Here is a 21480-nt window from a genome sequence, read left to right as displayed (position 1 = left end):
AAGCTGCACCTTTGAAAGATCAATAAAATTGATAAACCTCTGCTCAAGCTAATCAAGAAAGGGCAAAGATACAAATTATGATTATCAGAAATGAATGAGGTTTCATTACTACTGATCCTATAGTTAAAAGAATAATAGGGCACCTGGGTGGCTCAGTTGATTGAGCGACTGCCTTCGGCTCAGGTCATGATCCTGGAGTCCCGGGATTGAGTCCCACATCGGGCTCCCTGCTCAGCGGAGAAGTCTGCTTCTCCCCCTGACCCTCCCCCCTCTCATGCTCTCTCTCTCTCTATCTCATTCTCTCTCTCAAATAAATAAATAAAATCTTTTAAAAAAGAATAATAAAGGAGGGGCACCTGGGTGGCTCAGTCGGTTGAGCATCCAACTCTTGGTTTTGGCTGAGGTCATGATCTCAGGGTCATGGGATCGAGCCCTGCGGCTCAGCATGGAGTCTGCTTGAGATTCTCTCTCTCTCCCTCTCCCTTTGTCCCTCCTCCCCTGCTCACTCTCTCTCTCTCTCTAAAATAAATAAATAAATCTTAAAAAATAAAAGAATAATAAAGGAATACTATAAACAGCTCTACGCCCAGAAATTTCATAACTTAGAGTATGAAAGTACTCTAGAAAGTGGATCAAGTCCTTCAAAAACACAAAGTACCAACATTTACACAAGGAGAAATGGATAATCTGGATGGCTTGATTTGCACTGAACTGTGTTCCCAAAAAGATATGTTGAGGTCTCAAACCCCAGTATCTGTGAATGTGATCTTCTTTGGAAATAGGATCTTTGCATATGTTATCAAGTTAAGCTGAGGTCATTAGGATAGGCTAGTCCAATAAGACTGGTGTCCTTATGAAAAGGGAAATTTGGCCATACACATAGAGAGATGAAAGTCATGTGAAGAAACAGAGCGAAGAAGGCCACGTGAAGCTGGAAATAGACTGCACTTAATACTATCACAGTCAAGGAAAACCTGGGGATACCAGGAGCTGGAAGTGGCAAAAAAGAATGTTGTCTTAGAGTCTTCAGAGGGAGCACTCATACACCAGTGTCTTGATTTCAGACTTCTAGCCTCCATGACTGAAAGAATACATTTCTGTTGTTCAAGCCACCTTGTCATGGTACTTTGTTGTGGTGGCCCTAGGAAACTAATACAAATCTTTATCTATTTTTTTTATTACATTATGTTAATCACCATACATTACATCATTAGTTTTTGATGTAGTGTTCCATGATTCATTGTTTGCATGTAACACCCAGTACTCCATTCAATACGTGCCCTCTTTAATACCCATCACCTGGCCAACCCATCCCCCCACCCCCTCCCTAGAACCCTCAGTTTGTTTCTCAGAGCCCATAGTCTCTCATGGTTCATCTCCCCCTCCGATTTCCCCCCTTTCATTTTTCCCTTCCTACTATCTTCTTTTTTTTTTAACATATAGTGTACTGTTTGTTTCAGAAGTACAGGTCTGTGATTCAACAGTCTTACACAATTAAGGGGGAAAAGCAGTCTTTTCAACAAATGGTTATGGAAAAATTGGACATCCATATGCAAAAACAAACAATTTACAGACATTACACCTCTCAAAAGTGTCAACTCAAAATGAATCATAGACCTAAATGTGAAATGCAAAACTATAAGACTTCTAGAAGAAAGCATAGGGGAAGGTCTAGGTAGCCTTAGGTTTGCTAATAAATTTTAGAAACAACACAAGAAGAACAATTCAATAAAAATTGATATGTTAAACTTTATTAATATTAAGTCTTCTGCTCTGTGAAAGATGCTATTTAAAAAATGAAAAAAAAAAAAAAAAACAAGCCATAGACTGGGATAAAATATTTGGAAAACACATATCTGACAAAAGATTTATATCCAAAATATGCAAAAACCTCTTAAAACTCAATAATAAGAAAACAAACAACCTGATTAAAAATAGGTAAATCTCTGAACAGATACCTCTCCAAAGAAGTTATACAGATGGCACATAAGTGTATGAAAAAATGCTCAGTATTGTTTGTCATTAGGCAATTGGAAGTGTAAATAAAAATGTGATGTAACAGCTATTAAAAATTATTAAGATACTTTCAAAATGGATAATACCTAAAAAATTGATAATACCAATTGGTAGAGAAGATAAAAAGCAATAGGAATTTTTATTCATTCATGATGAGAATGCAAAACAGTAGAGCCACTTTGGAAGATGGTTTTGCAGATTCTTACAAAGCTAAATACAGTCTTATATTATCCTGCAATCATACTCCTAAATATTTACCAATTTCTTTAAAATGTATGTTCACATAAAAACTTATACATGAATTTGTTTAACAGCTTTATTCATAATCTTACCAAACTTGAAAAAAATATAATACTCTTTAATAGGTTATAGATAAAGAAAGTATGGTACATCTATCCAATGGAATATTATACAGTGATTAAAACAAATAAGCTATCAAGCCACAAAAAGACATAGAAGGATATTAAATGCATATTGCTACAATTAAGAAGTTTGTCTGAAAATACTACATATAGAGGATTCCAATTATATGACATTCTGGTAAAGGCAACACTATAGAGATTACTGTTTGCCATGGGTATGGGAGAAGAAGGGGTAGTTAATAGGTAAAGCATAGGGATTTTATTTGGCATTGGAACTATTATATATGGTACTGAATTGTTGGATTACACATTTTTCAAAACCCATAGTACTTTATAGCACAAAGAGTGAATGGGCCTCAATAAATTCAAATAAAAAATTATTTAGAAGATTTAGGACTTTTGGGAGTGAATGCACAATGTGACAAAACAATCTAGCTGTATTAAAAGTATAGGAACTAACCTCAGTCAGGGGTGTAGGGGAAACTCTTCGGACCTTGCAAGTGAGTGGGCTGTATAAAACATAAATAAGATAAACTGGACATAGCACAGCACCCTACTTGACAAAATTGTTTCCCATGGGGCTTGGGTTAACAATTCTTTTTTTTTCCTTTTTTTAAATTTATTTATTCATGAAAGTCAGGGAGAGAGAGAGAGGCAGAGGCAGAGGGAGAGAAGCAGGCTCCCCGCCTAGCAGGGAGCCCGATGCGGGACTCGATCCCAGGACCCTGGGATCATGACCTGAGCCGAAGGCAGACGCTTAACCATCTGAGCCACCCAGGCGCCCCAGGTTAACAATTCTGATACCATTACAAATGTATACTAGAGGGCGCCTGGGTGGCTCAGTTGGTTAAGCGACTGCCTTTGGCTCAGGTCATGATCCTGGAGTCCCAGGATCGAGTCCCGCATCGGGCTCCCTGCTCGGCAGGGAGTCTGCTTCTCCCTCTGACCCTCCTCCCTCTCATGCTCTCTCTCATTCTCTCTCTCTCAAATAAATAAATAATCTTTAAAAAAAAACAAAAAACAAATGTATACTAGAATCAAGCAAATAAGCACATAAATGACAGATGACGGGTTCCAAGTTTCTCACTGTTGGAGTAGCAGGTCACAGAAAAGCAAGTGAGTAGTCTAGAATGATCCACATGGTAATGCATTAGAGTTGAAGACATCAGTAGGAACTCATGTTTAGCTTAAAATAGATATACTTGGTTGCATACAGAAATAATTATAGATAATTCTGTATGCTGGAGTTCTTTGCTCTTTCAGTTGAGAGGGTCTAAAAACAGCAATACCCAAGTAGTAATGAGCACCTCTATCACTCATAACTTGGTTTTTAATATCATTCTATAATAAAAACTAAACAAAGACCAAAAAAGCAGAGCTTCTTAGAGAGACAGAGGATTCTAAGACAAAGGCAAGAAACATACACAATGAGCTTTGAGCAGTTTTTAGCACTAAAAAGTGAGGAAGTCCTTGAAAAAAAATGTTTAAATAATTAAATAAAAACCCAAACCCACAGTGATGGAGTATGTCAAAGAGATACAGGATCCAACTAAAAGAGCTTCCAGTGGTCAAAGCTGGAAAATATTTTGCACACAATATATAAAAGTTTATGTATTATAGCCCAAAGTATAAAATAAATATCCATGAGTCCATGCTAATATAATAATTGAATAGATCAATGATAGCTAGCTAGCTAGCTAGATGATAGATAGATAAGTAAATGGGGGAGAGATAAATTTTCCATACAGAAGAATACCAAATAATGTATGGAGATTCTCTGCCTTCAAGCTTGTGGATCATATGTCTTCACCCCTTGAGTGTGGGCTGTACACAGTGACGTTCTTTCATTTTTTTAAAGATTTTATTTATTTATTTGAGACAGAGAACACAAGAGGGGGGGCGAAGAGCAGAGGGAGAAGGAGAAGCAGGCTCCCCACTGAGCAAGGAGCCACACACAGGACTTGATCCCAGGACTCCCGGATCATGATCTTAGCTGAAGGCAGATGCTTAACTGACTCAGCCACCCAGGTGCCCAGTGATGTTCTTTCAAATAGGACAGTACGTAAAGGGGGGGACAAAGAGTAAGTTTAGAGTAGTGCCTGATGTCAACCTCACCAGTCCTAAGTCATGTTGATAGTTGGTACATTTAAAATGACAATATGGGGGCACCTGGGTGGCTCAGTCATTAAGCGTCTTCCTTCAGCTTAGGTCATGATACCAGGGTTCTGGGATCAAGCCCCGCATCGGGCTTCCTGCTCCGTGGGAAGCCGGCTTCTCCCTCTCCCACTCACCCTGCTTGTGTTCCCTCCCTCACTGTGTCTCTCTCTGTCAAAGAAATAAAATCTTTAAAATAAATAAATAAAAATAAAATAACAATATGCGAATGGCAGTTTACCTCTATGGTCTTCCCCCAAAAAACCATATAACCCCAATATAATCATGAGAACAACACTTAATAAATCCCACTTGTGAGACTTTCCATAAAATACTTGATCAGTCCTCATCAAAACTGTCATGGTCTTCAATAACCAGAAAAGTCAAACCACCAAATCCAAGAGTTGCTTAAGGCATGATGACTAAATGCAATGTGGTGCCTTGGATGGAATCCTGGGACATTAGGTAAAAACTAAAATATGAGCTTTAGTTAATAATAGTACATCAATATTGGTTCATTGGTTGTAACAAATGTACCACACTCATGCAAGACAGGGAAACTGGGTGTGGACTCTATGGGGATTCTCAGTGCTATTTTTGCAGTTTTCTGTAATTTTGTAAAATGTCCCTAAAATGAAAAGTTTATTAAAAACAAAAACAAAAACAACTTTAGTCTTGATTAGAAACCTTACTTCCTGCAGCAGATTTGGAGGGTGTGCATATCCATGAAAGAATATGGTAAGGATTCCACTGCTCTGGAAGTTGTGAATACTTTCTGGCCATTTGGGACTTTTCTTTCCATAGACAATCTCACACTAAAAGAGTCACTGAACTGGATGGAGCTGGAGGAGTAGGTCTGTAATAGGGGATCCACTGAATCATCATTTAGGTTTACACATTCTTACATATTCTTTTGAAATTGGCCTATCTCTTTTATATTCCTCATTTCCTTAGTTCTTGCCTTTTTTAAGGATTGTCAAATATTTGTTAGAATTCCATTTTCTTCTATTAACTTGCTGGAAATCCATTATTTTACTATTATTTTCGTGATTACCATATATATTGCCACATATGTCCTTGACTTTTTACAGTAGAATATAAATTTTTACTTTTACCTCTATGTCTGCATTGCCAGAAGCTCAGAACCTTAATTAATTAATTTATTTATTTAGAGAGAGAGAGAGAGAGAGAGAGAACAGGAGCAGGGAGGGGCCAAGGATAGGGAGAGAGAATCTCAAGTAGGCTCCATGCCCAGCACAGAGCCAGATGAGGGGCTGGATCTCACGAACTTGAGATCATGGCCTGAGACCAAACTAAGAGTTGGATGCTTACCCAACAGGGCCACCCAGGCACCTCTGAACCTCAGAACCTTTAATTAACATTCACTCTGCTGTTGTCACATCAGCTTTGTCAGGTATTTTAGTTTATGCATATTTTTTAGTTACATAAATTGCCTATTACTCTGAAAAGTCAATATTAGTTATATTTACACACATTTTTGTCCAGTATTGTACTCCTTATTCTTTCTTGAGGGGCTGTGCTTTCAGGTGATATCATTTTCCTGCAGTCTAAAGAATTTCCTTTGATATTCTTACAGTGTGAGTCTCCTGGTTTCTATTTCTTTCAGCTTTCATTTACGTGAAACATTTTCTTTCATTTTTATTTTTGAAGTTTATTTTTCTGGGTGACTAATTTTAGGTTAGCAGCTCTTTTTTTCTACTCTAGTACTTTTAAAAAAATGTATAACTTTTCTTCTGGCTTCTTCTAGCTTCTATCATTTCTTCTCAGAAGTCATTCACTTTATTATTCCTCCATTGAAGATACTGTATCCTTTTATTTTTTTAATGATTCATTTATTTATTTGTGAGAGAGAGCGAGAGAGAGAGCATGAGCAGAGGGAGGGGCAGAGGGACAGGGAGAGAATCCTCAAGCAGACTTCCCGCTGAGCACAGAGTCCAAGGTGGGGCTCTATTCCAGGACCCTGAGATCATGACCTGAGATGAAATCAAGAGTTGGCCACTTAACTGACTGAGCCATCAGGTGCCCCGATACTGTTTCCTTTTAATCTGATTACTTTTACTTCGGTATTTGGCATTTTGACTTAGATGTGCTAATTGTGTGTGTGTGTGTGTGCATATGTGTTAATATTTCTGTTTCTTGGTGTTTGCCAAACTTAATGAATCTCTGGGCCAACATCTCTCAAAAATTTCTGAAATTCTTAGTTATCATCTTTTGAATAATAATTTTTCTGCCTTCACTCTCCTCTCATCCTGAGATTTCTACATGCAAGTATGTTAGAGACCTTTGGGGCTTATTTCACATGGATTTAGGCTATATTCAGCTACTTTTCCAGTATTTCTCTCTCTTCTTCAGTTTGGATATTCTCCTTGATTCTTTTAATTTCCTGATCCTGTAATCTATTATATTCTGCTGTTGAACCTATACACTGGATTCTTTTTTTTTTTAAGGATTTTATTTATTTATTTGACAGAGAGAGACAGAGTGAGAGAGGGAACTCAAGCAGGGGGAGTGGGAGAGGGAGAAGCAGGCTTCCCGCCGAGCAGGGAGCCCAATATGGGGCTTGATCCCAGGACCCTGGGAACATGACCTGAGCCTAAGGCAGACGCTTAACTACTGTGCCACCCAGGTGCCTTGTTTTTTAAGATTTTATTTTATTTGTCAGAGAGACAGAGAAAGCACACAAGCAGCGAAGGAAGAAGGCAGAGGGAGAAGCAGGCTCCCCACTGAGCAAGGAGCCTGATGCGAGATTTGATCCCAGGATGTTGGGATCATGACCTGAGCTGAACAGATGCTTAACCGACTGAGCCACCTAGGCGTCCCTATCCACTGGATTCTTAATTTTGGTTGTTACATATTTCATTTCTAGAATATCCTTTGATTCTTACGTTTTCCAACGTTTTGTAAAATTTCTTTCTCTTTTCATCTATTTTGTCCACCTTTTCCCCTTCATTTCTTTAACATATCCCCTTCATTATCTGGATCATTGTACATTTACATTTACTTTTACTTCTTCTTGATTTGTGGTTATGTTTTATACGTCTCTAAATGTATTTTTACATTTTTCTATCAGACATTGTGCATATAAAGCTACAGGGGGTCCTGATGATGTTGCCTTCCAACAAAGAGGATCCTTCTTTTCTTAGTAAGCATAGAGAGTATGCTTACCTGATCAGTAATTGAGATAAGCTAGAGCTGAGTTACAGCTTGAATTAAATTCAGTCATCCTCCGTTACCTCTGCTGCAAGGACATTTGACTGAGGCTCTAGTACTTCTATGAAGCCCTGAAAGGCTGCAGGGGATCCAACTCTTCCCTCTAGATGCTCTCAGCATAGCTCTTAGGTCTCCACTCTACACAGCTTCACAAATTGTAAGATGTATTTAGAGAGCTGAGCCATGTGTTTGAAGCAAGGCCCTTCCTCTGGTTTGGGCTTCTGTATCCTAATTTTGCAAGACCATGCAGGGTTTTATTCTGCCTTCCAGAGTGTATTAGTTTTCTAATGCTGGGGTAACAAATTACAAACTTAGCAGCTAGTAACAAAGGAAATCTACCAACTACAGTTCTATAGCTCAGAAATCTGGCAGGCCTGTCTTGTTTCTGTGCTCCAGATCCCATAAGACCAAAATCAAGATATTGCCTAGCCAAGTGGATAATTCACTTCTAGTCTCATTCAAGTTATTGGCAGAATTCAACTCCTTGTGGTTTTAGGACTGAGGTCTCCGTGCTGGCTCTTGGCTGGGGGTTGGTCTCAGCTTCCAGAGGCTACCCACAGACCCTGGCTTGTGGCCCCATTTTTCCATTTTCAAAGCCAGAAACTGTGATTGAAGTCCTTCTCACACTTCAAATCTGACTTTCACTGACTTGCCTTTCTTCTTCTTCCATTGTTTCCCTCTTACCTTTTGATCTTTCTGAGTGTTCAGGGAAAGATTATAGAGTCACATCCTCAACTTTTTCTTTAGAGCACACTTTCCAGGCATCTTCGTCATCTGAGAAAGCTAAGAATTTCCTAAATTATCAAGTCCTGATGACATTTTTTTTTTTTGGTGGATATTCCTTTTATTCTCCTCTTCTTGCATTTTACTATAAGCAGCAAGAAGAAACCAGACAGATCCTACTACACTATGCTGGCAATCTCCTCAGCTAAGTATCCAATTTCATCGTTTACACATTCTGCTTTCCCTATAACTGCGGGGCATGATTCCGCTAAGCTATCTGCTGGTGTATAACAAAGATCCTGTTCCTAATAACATATGCCTCACTTCCTGTTCAGCTCTTAACGAGCAGGATCTTTAATGTCCATATTTCTACGTATATTTCTATTTAAGGAAGTCTAGGCTTTGTCTATCCTGATCCTCAGGATTCATCCAGACTCCCCTGTGCCCAATTTCAAATCCACTTCCACAGTTTCAGACATTTGTTATAGCAGCACCCCACTCGTGGCACCAAAATTTGTATTTGATTCCTATTGCTGTCATAAAAAACCATCACAAATTTAGCAGCTTAAAATAATACCCACTTATCTCACAGTCGTATAGGTTATAAATCTAGGCCCAGCATGGCTCAGGTATTTCTTTGCTCTGGACTTCAGAAGCCCAAAATCAAGGTGTCTGCTGAACTCATTCCTTCCTGGAGGCTCTGGGGAAGAATTCATTTACAAAATCTTTCAAGTTGATGGCATAATTTAGCCCCTTGGAGCTGTAGACTTGAGGTTCCTGTTTTCTTGCTGGTTGTCGGGCAGGGTCACTCTCAGTTAGAGAGGGTGCTGCACTCCTTGGCTTATTGGCCCTCTCCCTCTGTCTTGAAAGACGGCAGTGATGGGCCAAGTCCTTGCATGTTTAGACACTCTCCTGCCTCCCTTCTGCCTCACCCACCCTCTGCATTCCTGTTTTGCCACATTTTTTCCGACAGACTCTTTTGTCTTCCTTTTCTAATATTATGGGTTTAGGGGATTGCATTTGGCTCATTTGGATAATCCAAGATAATCTCCCTTCTTTAAGGTCAGTTTATATATAGCCTTAATTACATATACCAAGTACACTCACAGTAGCACCCAGATTGGGATTTGATTGACTAACCAAGGTTGGAGCCTCAGAGGTCTTTGGAATTCTGCCCACCCTGAGAGCTCTACCTTTCCTCTCTAACCTCCAGAGCAGGCCTAGAATTCAGCAAGCATTTCATGAATAAAATGAGACACTTATTCCAGGTTGCTCAAATTTCCCCTACTTCCCCTCCACTCCCATTTGACTGTTCAAAGCTTGTTTGTTTTCTCCACCCCTCTACCCCACCCCACCCCTACCTCCAGGGCTTTTTAAGGTTAAGCCCAATTCTTGCAGCTCAGGCCCATAACTGGCAAGTGACCTGCGCAAGAAGAGAACTAGCAACATCTCACTCACAGCTCATCTGGGAAGAATTTTTCTCTCTGGAATTGTATTTCATCTAGTTTTCAGTGATTCTCTAACACCCTGAAGCCTTTAAAATTATTCTTTGTAAATTATCTATTTTTTTTCCCTAAAGGTTACAAAAGGGACCTTGTCTGGTGCAATCAACTCTATCCCACCCAGAAGGGATGCTCCACAAACAATGATTTTTTGTTTTTTCTCTTAAGCTAAGTAGAGCAGGTCTCTGAGTGCTGACTTGTCAAATAACTTCAGGGTACTATTAGCTTAGTTATGAAAGTTTTCCTCTAAATGTAACTTTCTTTTAAGTATTAAGGGCACCCATAAATAATGTTTTTTATTACTAAAAATACTAATTAGGTTTAAGATCATAGATCTTGTTTTTCTCTCTTTCTCTCCTGCTTTCTATAGCTTCCATGCCAGTTCAGGCTTTTTATCATAAAAAAACATATGAAATAACTTCCATACAATCCTCCTGGCAGTGAGCTTATGTCCAGTGTCTCCACAAGTTTTCAAAACACAGCTTTATTTTTTAGTGCAGCTGAAGAAACAAAAATTTATTGGGACACACTGAAGAAAAGGATTTTACCTGTATATTTTCCAACATTTTAAGAAATGTTTTTGGAGGCTGTTGTACTTCTGAGTGCAAAATCTGAAGATGAATTGAAGGTAGTCATGTGAAATAAAATTTGGGGTAACTGTCATCATCATCAAAACAGTTAAGAGGAAAGAAACTACCCAAGGAAGAAGCCACAAGAATCTGGTTCTGCCACCAAGTACAATTTTACACTCACTACTACTGGAATTGTCACTGAAGGTCAAATGGGTCCACATCACATATGTGGTTTTGACTAGGAACTTACACTAGTTAATAACTAGGAATCTTTTTAATCTAATATTTTATGAGTTAATTAAGCACAGGGGTTCTAAAGAAAGAGGGCTGTACCAATTGCAGGTGGGAAATCTGCAGAAATCTGTTGAATATATATTTATGCTTATAAATATATGTTTAATATTTATTTAATATATACATATATGTGAATATATATGTATATGTGCATATACATACACCTACACATACACATGCATATATATGCATACCTTATAATTTACTTTTATATGTAAAAAGGTTAAGGTTTACGTATTATTCTGTAAACTGATTTTCCCAGTCAATACACAGAGTTCTCATATTATCACATATTTTTCCATAACTTGATTTTTAATGGCCACGGAGTACTTTATTGGACTGAATTTTCCATAATTTATTAACCAAAACTACCTTAATTGGATATATGGTTTATGCCTAATTTTTACTTTTTAAGGAAAGGTAAAAATTGATAGACTTTACAGATATCTTTATTTAACCAGAAAGTTTGCTACTATATAGTACATAGTATCATTTTCAAACTGCATTGCCCAAGTGGATTATAATGGAGTATTTTTCACAGCCTATTAATAATTTTTTAACAGATTATTTGAACAATGAATGATTCTTTTGAATAACATGTAAATGTCAGGCCCCATGAGATCTGGCTCCCTAGAGACACATCATATTGTACACAGTTGACCCATGAAGGGACAACAGCAGAGCACTTCACACTATCAAGCAATAGCCATGGTGTTCCCTTGGGAGGAACTGATACTCACAAATGAAAAGTTTATTGCTCTTATTTTAGTATTTTATGTATTTAGCATTTACAAAAAGCATTTTCTGTATAAAAGGATTTTTATACATAAATTATTTCTATATAATTTTCATGAAACCACATTATCACCAATGAAAACAGAGTTTCCAATTAAATTATTTTTCCCCTAGTTTAACATCACATGGAAGTTGCTATGAGTGAAAGGCTAAAACTATTACTTGGGTTTAGTGCTTCCCTAGTGTCTGCTTGAGGTTCAGCCTTTGTTAATCCGCACATTTGATCACATAACCCTTCAGGAGATTGACAGAGTTAAAACAATTCTAAAGAAATTGAGAACTGAGACATAACTAAAATGTGGAAACTCATTGTCTTTCATCTAATTTCTGCAAAGCAGAGCCTGAGACAGATTCTTGAGTAAGTAATTTTGGAGAAGGAAAGTGAGAGAAGCAAGATAGGAGGAAGAAAGTGAGTGAGAATATGCTCTCAGTTCATCCTGTTAATGGCACTGCAAAATTGCTTCCACCTTGAGTCAAGGAACGTTTACATCCTCAAGTCAATCAGTCATTGGCAAGTGGCTTCTTTAGGGGTGAATGAGGGGAGAGTAGCATTGCTGGTAAAGTGGCTCCTATTCGGCAAGAGACGGTTCTCTGGAGAATAGAGCTTCAGAGCTATTGGCAGCCAACAATCAATACCTTATCTGAGCAGAACACCAATAGCAACTACCATAGTCCAAAATTTGAATCGCTTAAATCCACCTTTTTCTTAGACTGAGTTTATTTCATCCAGTCCCTGCTTCTTCAGGATTCCAGTTAGTCATAATTTCTCGGAAACTTAAAAGACAAGTGTTTCTGGGACAAACTACAAGCACCATTACTACATTCCTGAGGCCATAATGGATACTCTTTATCAAACTCTTCTGCCACCCATCCTAGATTCCCCTTCTCTATGGCTAGTTGATCAAGTTGTCTTGCCTCATGGAATGACCCAATCCTTTATTCCTGAGAGGTCTGAGTTTGGGACATCCATGCCCTTATCAGTCATGGTCTTGGATTTGTCCATTTAGAGTTATAACAGGATGTGGGATAATCAAAATACGATCTCCACTGTTACTGGGGAGCCCAGTTCTGTCATAGTATCTCCTACCGTCATGCCTGTCCTACAGAGAATAACTGCCTTCGAACTACCAGTGAATAATGGCGGGCCATTCACCTGTACATTTCTTATTGCCTTAGTACACAGAGTATCTCTGGGAATTATTTAGGAAGATAGTCACCTGGTAGGTTCTCTGAACTTATATTATAGATCCATTATAGCATGCCTATTGCTTGGAGTATTTTGATTCCTTCCTCTACAGTCTGCCACAGTCTCTACTTAACGTGGGACACTGCTTCTTCCAAGCTTCTAAGTGCCATCCCGGTGGTGTATGAAATCCTTTACCTGGAGAACTTGCCAGGGTCTTAAACTCTATGTCATAGTAGAGTGCCCCCATATCAACACACTTGTCATCTAGATTTATATTCAGCCTCCCCTGAAACAGCATCTATACCCAGGCACTGTCTCCTGGTTCCTAAATGCTGTACCTGTAATACATATTACTATTTATATGTAATTTGTATTAGTTTTCTTTTTTTCTTATACACCCAGGACTACAGTGTCTTTGGTGTATAATGTGTATAATTCCTCTCCTCCTTTAGCAAGCAGGCCAAACATTTTAACAGTTTTACTGAGACATAATTGACATTTAACAAACTGAATATTTTTAAAGAGGACAATGTAATAAGCTTTGACACATATATAAACCTGAGAAGCCGTCACCACAGTCAAGATAGTGAACATATCTATCACACTCAAAAGTAGCCTCTTTCCTGATTGTAATCCTATCCACACATGTCTTCCAGGCTGCTCGATAACCACTATCTGCTTTTTGTGACTGTAGTTTGTATCTTGTACAATTTTATATAAATAGAACCATATGATATGTGCTCTTTCTTTTTTTTTTTTTAAGATTTTATTTATTTATTTGACAGAAAGAGACACAGCAAGAGAGGGAACACAAGCAGAGGGAGTGGGAGAGGGAGAAGCAGGCTTCCCGTGGAGCAGGGAGCCCAATGCGGGGCTCGATCCCGGGACCCTGGGATCATGACCTGAGCGGAAGGCAGACGCTTAACGACTGAGCCACCCAGGTGCCCCGATATGTGCTCTTTCATGTTTGAGTTCTTTCACTCAGTATAATTATTTTAAGAATCATCCATGTTGTCCCATGTATCAAAAATTTATTCCTTTTTATTGTTGAGTATTAAGTATCCTGTGGTATATATAGAGAGACCACTCTTTGTTCACACACACAAACACACCTACACACACACACACACACAGAATTGGTTATATTTGTTTCTAAATGCTGCACTTGTAATACATATTACTATTTATATATAATTCCATTAGCTATTACATAAATCAATGGAATTTTATTAAATAAAAGAATTTTTTTCTATGAAAAACAAATTATAGCATTCTTGGAAAGAATAAATAAAAGTTATTTTAAAAAAATATTGCTTCCAAATAATGGAAAAGGCAGATGTAACATGAAGGAAAATGAATCTTAGTTTTTAGGGTCTCTCATCTGTGCAAGTTCCTTTCAAGTCCTGAGGGAGGCCCTAGCAATGTGATTTTGTAAAATCTGTGGAAGTAAAATATTTCAATTACAAGTGGTTAAGACCTCTGTGTGTTCCACTCCTAGTTACGCTTGATTGTGCTTTACCTTTAAGTGTGTGATGTTAGAATGGGGCAGACATTGAGATCTAGCTAAGGGGTTGTTCAGTTGGGTGTACATTCATTTGGGTTTCATGCAGTATATTTGTGTTGTCTGAAGTCAGATTTTGTTTGTGCAAATGTGAAGTTATTGTTAACTACCCTGCTGTAAGAATACTTCCAAGAAGAGTACTACAGTCCTTTGTACTGACTAACCACGCATCACAAAGGCATCAGAATTTGTCTTGTGGTGCTTGGCACCAGAAGTATGTGGATAGACCTGAAATGTATAAAGCCAGAAGCTGGTCTGTAGAAAGTCTTCCAAGTCCTTAGACTTGTCAAAAATCCTATAATCTTACAATCACAGGAGCATACTGAAAACGTGGTTAATATGTATCATCAATTCATAGAGTATTTAAGATTAATCACTTTTCTAGAAAACTCAAAATGTCCTACATAAATTTGAGAGTAATGCTAAATATGTTTATGCCATAACCAATAATGGATTGTAAAGCTGCAAGCTCAATAAAAAGAGAAAATTTCAATTAATAATTCTAGAGGAAAGATTAGTGATCTTTTTATTCTCTTTGCCATCAGTGATATTACAAAAGTATTGTCACATGAAGAGGTAAGCAAAATTATGCAGCCTAAAATATAGGACCAAATATAGATTTATGTTGAATAGTTGATTATTAAAAAATTACTTTTGGACAATTTAGTAATTTTGTGGTATTTGTCAGCTCTTTGAAAATTTTTAATTTGTTGATTATTTTTCTCCTTCTAAATAAATATTCACTTTCTTACCGAATTTTGTTTCCACAAATTTGTAATAGTTTTCTTTTTTTTAAAATATTTTATTTATTTATTTGAGAGAGAGAGAACGAGCAGGGGAGTGTGGGAAGGAGGGGGAGGTCATAGAGGGAGAGGGAGAAGCAGACTATCCACTGATCAGGGAGCCTGCTGCAGAGCTTGATCCGGATCATGACCTGAGCCTAAGGCAGACACTTAACAAATGAGCCACCCAGGTGCTCCTGTATTAGTTTTCCTAAACAGATCCCACAATTATATGAGTTTCAAGATCCATAAAATTTGCATTCACTCTATAAACAAGACAACAGTAAATATTTGGGAAGAAAAATTATAACATTATGAAGGTACCTATACTCAGCAAACCTCACAGGTCCTGAAAATTGTTATTCCACTTTAGGTCTGTAAAATTTTGATCAACAGCAACATTTAAAAAATAAGTCTTGACTCTATAACATAATATTTGCAAATGAATGTAAAGTAGATCCTGATATACAACAAAATGTTTAAAGCTATGTGTGTATCAGTTTTAAAGATTCCCTGCTTTAAATAATTTTAACATACTGATCCAACTCATGATCAATGTTACCTTAAATAAGAGCACCTCTACTATAATAAAATTACGGAGTTTTTACCCTTGATAGATACTTCTCGTCCTTTTGACATTATCTCATTTCATGGGAGGCCCAGAGTGGCTTGGAACCCCCTTCTTTCTAATACCCATCCTTCTCAACAAACTCCCTAAAAATCTAAGTAAATGTAATCTAAACACACACACACCCACACAGCTTTACATCAAGCTGTGGAGCATATTGTCTTTCTCAAGCTTCTGTTACACAGAATTTGGGAACTTCCATGGATTTCATTTCGTTTTTATACAACTGGACCTTGCACATGGAGAAAGAAACTGAAACATTAGGGTTACAAAGTAACTCACCCAAACTCATGACAGGCGGAGGAAAGATAAACTGGAATCCAACTACAGGTCTGTTTGACCCCAAATGTCATTCTCCTACTCCTGAGGGTCTCCCCAGTTCCAATTTCTCATGGTTATCCCCCTCATCTCACTGGCATGTCCTTATCCTTCTGCACCTGTTCAACACGATTAGGTGTCATTCTTAAACAGCCACTGAGTTTGGTTATTTTAGAATAGTCTTGTTTTAGTCAGTTCCAGCTGCTGTAACAAAGTATCACAGTCTCAGTGGCTTATAAACAATGGAATGGACGCTGGAAGTCTGAGATCATTGTGCCAGCAAGGTTGGGTTCTGGTGAAACCCTTTTTCTGGGTTGCAGACTGATGGCTTATTGTGTCCTCACTTGGCAGAGAACAGAAAGAGGGATCCCATGTCTTGCCAGTTTTAAAAAATAAGGGCATTATCAAGGGGAGGTGGGTGGGGGAATGGGTGAAATAGGTGAGGAGAATTAAGAGTACACTTATCACAATAAGCACTGAGTATAGAATTGTTGAATCATTATATTGTACACCTGAAACTGATATAACCCTATATGTTAACTATACTAGAATTAAAATTTTAAATAAATAAATAAATAATAAATATCAGATAATTAATCCCATTCATGAGGGTTCCACTCCTATAACCTAATTACTTATAAAGACTCTATCTCCAAATACCATCACATTGGGGAACACAAAATTTCAACATATAAATTTTGCAGGACTCAAAAATCCAGTCCATAAAAGCTTTAACACCAAAATTGCTATGAATGAACTCAATGAAATATTTGGATAACTTTTGTTGGTATGATATGATATATATATCATCATTTTTTTGCATTCTAAGAGAATATGCAGAATATACCTGCATACATGATATATTCACAGAGATAATCTACCATCATCTCGACTACCTTGAACGTTTCTTGCAAATACAAATTAAATGGAAATAAGATGTTAGAATAGACAAAAAAAAAAACAGCACAAATAGCACAAGTATTTATCAGACATTTCTTTGTGCTTTCATTTAAAACACTTTTCCACTTGTTGATAAAAATTGCTATCATTCATTTTAGAGATCTTATTACATTAGAGACTCTATGCTAATACTTCATGCAAATTATCTCAGTATTTTAGCAAGTTAGTGATCTACTTAATAACCTACTGACAACGAGGATCAGGTTTTCTGATTCTAATCTTCAAACCATTTTACAACTCAGTAAGTTGTAAACGACGGACAACAATGCAAATTCTGACTATAGATATACAAATTCATTTTTCATTCCTTCCCCATCATGATAAAGCCAGTTTTGTATCTCTTTGTAAATTTATTTCAACAGTTACTCTCTTTTCCCTTATGATCCTCCTTATGATATAACTTTTTTAAAAAAAAAATTATTTATTTATTTGGCAGAGAGAGACACAGCAAGAGCAGGAACACAAGCAGGGGGAGTGAGAGGAGAAGCAGGCTTCCCGCCAAGCAGGGAGCCTGATGTGGGGCTTGATCCCAGGACCCTGGGATCATGACCTGAGCTGAAGGCAGACGCTTAATGAACGAGACACCAGGTGCCCCCTTATATAACCTTTGAACTAGATACAACATCTTATCAATTCCCTCATTATTGAATTAAATAAAATCTTTAATATGTGTTCATTTTATACGAGAGTGTGACTTGACTTCTTTTTGAAAATTATTCTTTAACAAAATATAATCTAGCCTGTGTGTTTTAAAAAGAAATTTTATAAAATCTTCTCTCTGATTTCTGAGTTTTCTCACTCCCTCTCACCACCCTGTATAACTTCTGTCTCTAAACACAACCTTGTGTCGCTCCCAATTCTAACTGTTGGAACTCACCGTTTCTCCTTTATATTAAAGTCCATGAATTTGTGACAGTTATCTTTCTTTTTGGAGAGGAGAACTTGTCAAATTTCCTTTGGGTAACAGTTGGGCTTCATTATGCTTTATTTATTTATACTTAAATACATTTAGTTACCCAGGTTTTGCATATTTAAAATTTCATATTGTTCCTTGAGAGAGGAGCCACCCATGACATATGAACACTTTGGGGAAGTCAGTGAAATCTGGGAATTTTGTAGGTGTGCTTTGAGTCACAGCTTGCTGCATGACTGATGAATTGAACTGCAAGGCAAATTTTTGATTGGAAACAGTGAGAAAAAGGCAAATTTAAGAGCTCGATTTAAGGAAATATATGATAATGTGTCTTTGTCAACAGACTCGTAATTACTGAAACTGATGTCCTTCAAGTCTAACTAAAAAACTGAGATGAAGATAGAAACCTTTCTATAAAAAGGCTAAGGGTAGCCAGAAAAGAAATCAATTCCAATCCTCCCCACAAACCCACCACATTAACATTCGTTAATTGCTAGGGAAGAGCCTTGATGTATATTAGCTAGAAATACTGTTTCCTGGTCAGTCCCTGCTGCTTTTAAGGGGATGCACGTTTTCCCCTTCTACTCTTTCTCAACTGTGCAGCAGAGTGGTTTAGCCCCTGTCCCCATCCTGTCGCTACTTCAACAAGAAAGGTTAGGCAGGATTTAAAAAAAAAACAACCAACCAAACAAAAAAACGATGGGGTGCCTGGGTGGCTCAGTTGGTTGGGCGGCTGCCTTCGGCTCAGGTCACGATCCTGGAGTCTCAGGATCGAGTCCCGCATCGGGCTCCCCGCTCAGCGGGGAATCTGCTTCTCCCTCTGACCCTCCCCCCTCTCATGTGCTCTCTCTCTCTCAAATAAATAAATAAAATCTTAAAAAAATAAAAAAAATAAAAAAATAAAGATGTTATAGAGAAGTTTCTTAATGAAGCAAGCACTCTAACAGAAATAGACTTTAGTACCTGGAGGCTTTGAGCCAAGAAGAAATGGTGAGATGTATTTTGATGGCTGGTTGGTTTCATTTTTTTTTTGTCAGATGTGCCAATAGGAAATTTAAAGTGTTCCTCTTGATGTAAAAGCCTAGAGCATAAGAAGCTATTCTTACCTCTTATGCAAGACATTTTTTTTTCTGAGAAGTCCATAAAATCAGGCTGATAATTCACTAAACGCCCTGTTTAAATTGAAATCTTTTCCTGCTTTAAAGTATATCTGTCCTGGAGTCTTCTTACTTTTCCTGAGTTAAATGACAACCTCTCTTTTATCTCTGGTATTTTTTTTTTCTTTTTTAGCTCTAAAGTTGGTGTCTAAAGTGTCCAGCCAGCTATCTGAGAGTTTGCCTTTTCCCCTATGGAGGTGAGAAATGGTTCATTGATGGGTTAGCAGGTGAGAAAAAACAAAAAACCAAAAAAACAGCTGTTAGGAGAGGAGGAGGGAGCGGAGTGGAACCAGGCAGCTGGGGTGGGAGGAAGAATGTTTATGGTAAATACACACCCCATGCATTGCCAGTGCAAATACAGTCATAAAATCAATCTTTGGTTCCCCTTACCAAAAAGCACTGAAAGGTGATATTTTTCCATTTCTGTGTCATCAAAAGCATCAAAAGATTTGATTCTTCAAAGGGAAGCTAAAATAAAATACTTAAAGTCTATGACCATATTTCATGATTCTGGTTTGATTTGTTCTACTTCAAAAATAATCTGTAAGATGAAGACCAGTTTTTGAAAAATGAAAACATTACCTCCATGTTGTGAACAGGCTGTTCAACAGAGTAAATCGATTATGGTTTTTCGCTATAGACCATCATTACCCTGGAAAAAATAGGTCTTATCAATATGAAGACATTCTCTATTTGAAGAGTGACATGTTAAATAGATAGAGATAAAATTCTAGAAGGAAAAAGTGATAGCAAATTAGGAAATGATGCCCTACCTCCCTGCAATACCTTGCAGGAAATGTTCATAACTGCCTGGATAGTTGACATTAGTCATATCTTATCACATTTACTCTTACTTATTTTTGTTGTTGTTGTTGTTTGTTTTGCATCTGAACACAACTTCAAGGACTTCCCTTGAACTTGAAGTACAGGACTTCCCTGTACTTTCAACTGTAGTTGTATAAACAGCAAATACTTTTCACTGCATCTTATTTGCTCTCCTCTGTATACACACAGCAGAGCTAAGACCATTGCTTCAATTTTTTTCCCCCAGTGTCCACCCTTAAGAAAATGAGTGAGTATATTTTCCTTTATCATAGGGTGTTGTAAACTGAGTCAGCCATCTGCTTTAGAGGATGGGAAATAAGACAATGTTTAAAATATGAGCATTTTCTCCTATTTTTCTACTAAACCACATAGTGTTAGCTCAGAAATAGGGCTGTATGAAACGGGCTCTTAATTTGCAATTTTCATTGTATGTGAATGTCAATAGTGTGCATTTCTTCCCAGGTCTGTGTTCAGTGACTTTGAGTTAGTAGCTTGAAATTAGCCATGGTGAAATTACCTATAATACAGAAATTGACAAATACTATAAATCAGAGATTCCCTTTCCCCAGTGGGTAACCAGCACACAATGGGCTACAACTAGCTCTGTCTCTTAACTAAAGAACTATCTCAGGTGGAAATAGTCTATTTTATGCGAATAGATTTCTATAAACCACAATAATTCCTTTGGTAAAATGCTCTCATTCCCTTTACCAGGGGCACTACTTTTTGATTTCTTTTCTGACCTTCTAGTCAGTTGGTTGTCTTTTCCTTTGGTTTCCTTTAATCTCTAATAACTTTGCCTTTTCAGACTTTAGTCATTTCTTTCCATTTAAAAGAAAGTAAAAAGCGAAGTTTCACACCAGTGAGAAACCAATATGTCATTCTTAGAAGCCAGGACAGCACTTGTCTTAACAGATTCGAAATACTCCTCCTTCATTCTTAGCTCTTTCTATTCCTGTTGTGGGAGTGGTGGCTGTATTGGTCAGGATTGTCCAAAGAAACAGAATTAATAAGATATATAATAAAATTTAAAATATATTATATATCTTATTATACATAAATTACATATTTATTATATCATTTGTGTGTGTATATATATATATATAGAGAGAGAGAGAGAGAGAGATTTTAAGAACTGACTCATGCAATTGTGGGAGCTGACAAGTCCAAAATCTAAAAAAACACCTTCACAGCAACATCTAGATCAGTGTTTCACCAAATATCTTGGTGCTATGGCCAAGTTGACATTTATAATTAACCATCACTTTTAGACTTTAAAGAAATATGCTTTATATTTTTAAATGAGCTAGATCCTTTGTTAAAAACATGTAAAACAAACTTGTTTTAATTGCTTGTGGCAAATGAATGATAAACTGTATCTTTAAGATAAGGTGCTTTGGGATTTAGTTGTGTCTTCTAGTTCTGGTCCTTCCCCTGACTTACTATGGACTTTACATAGGTCACTTAACTTTTCTGTATCAGAGCTTGCTGATCACCAAAG

This window comes from Mirounga angustirostris, unplaced genomic scaffold (genome assembly GCF_029215605.1).
Source record: "Mirounga angustirostris isolate CCGP_5_RB_7025 unplaced genomic scaffold, mMirAng1.0.hap1 SCAF_10, whole genome shotgun sequence".
In the NCBI taxonomy this organism is placed as follows: Eukaryota; Metazoa; Chordata; class Mammalia; order Carnivora; family Phocidae; genus Mirounga; species Mirounga angustirostris.
Note: the sequence above shows the minus strand (reverse complement) of the source record.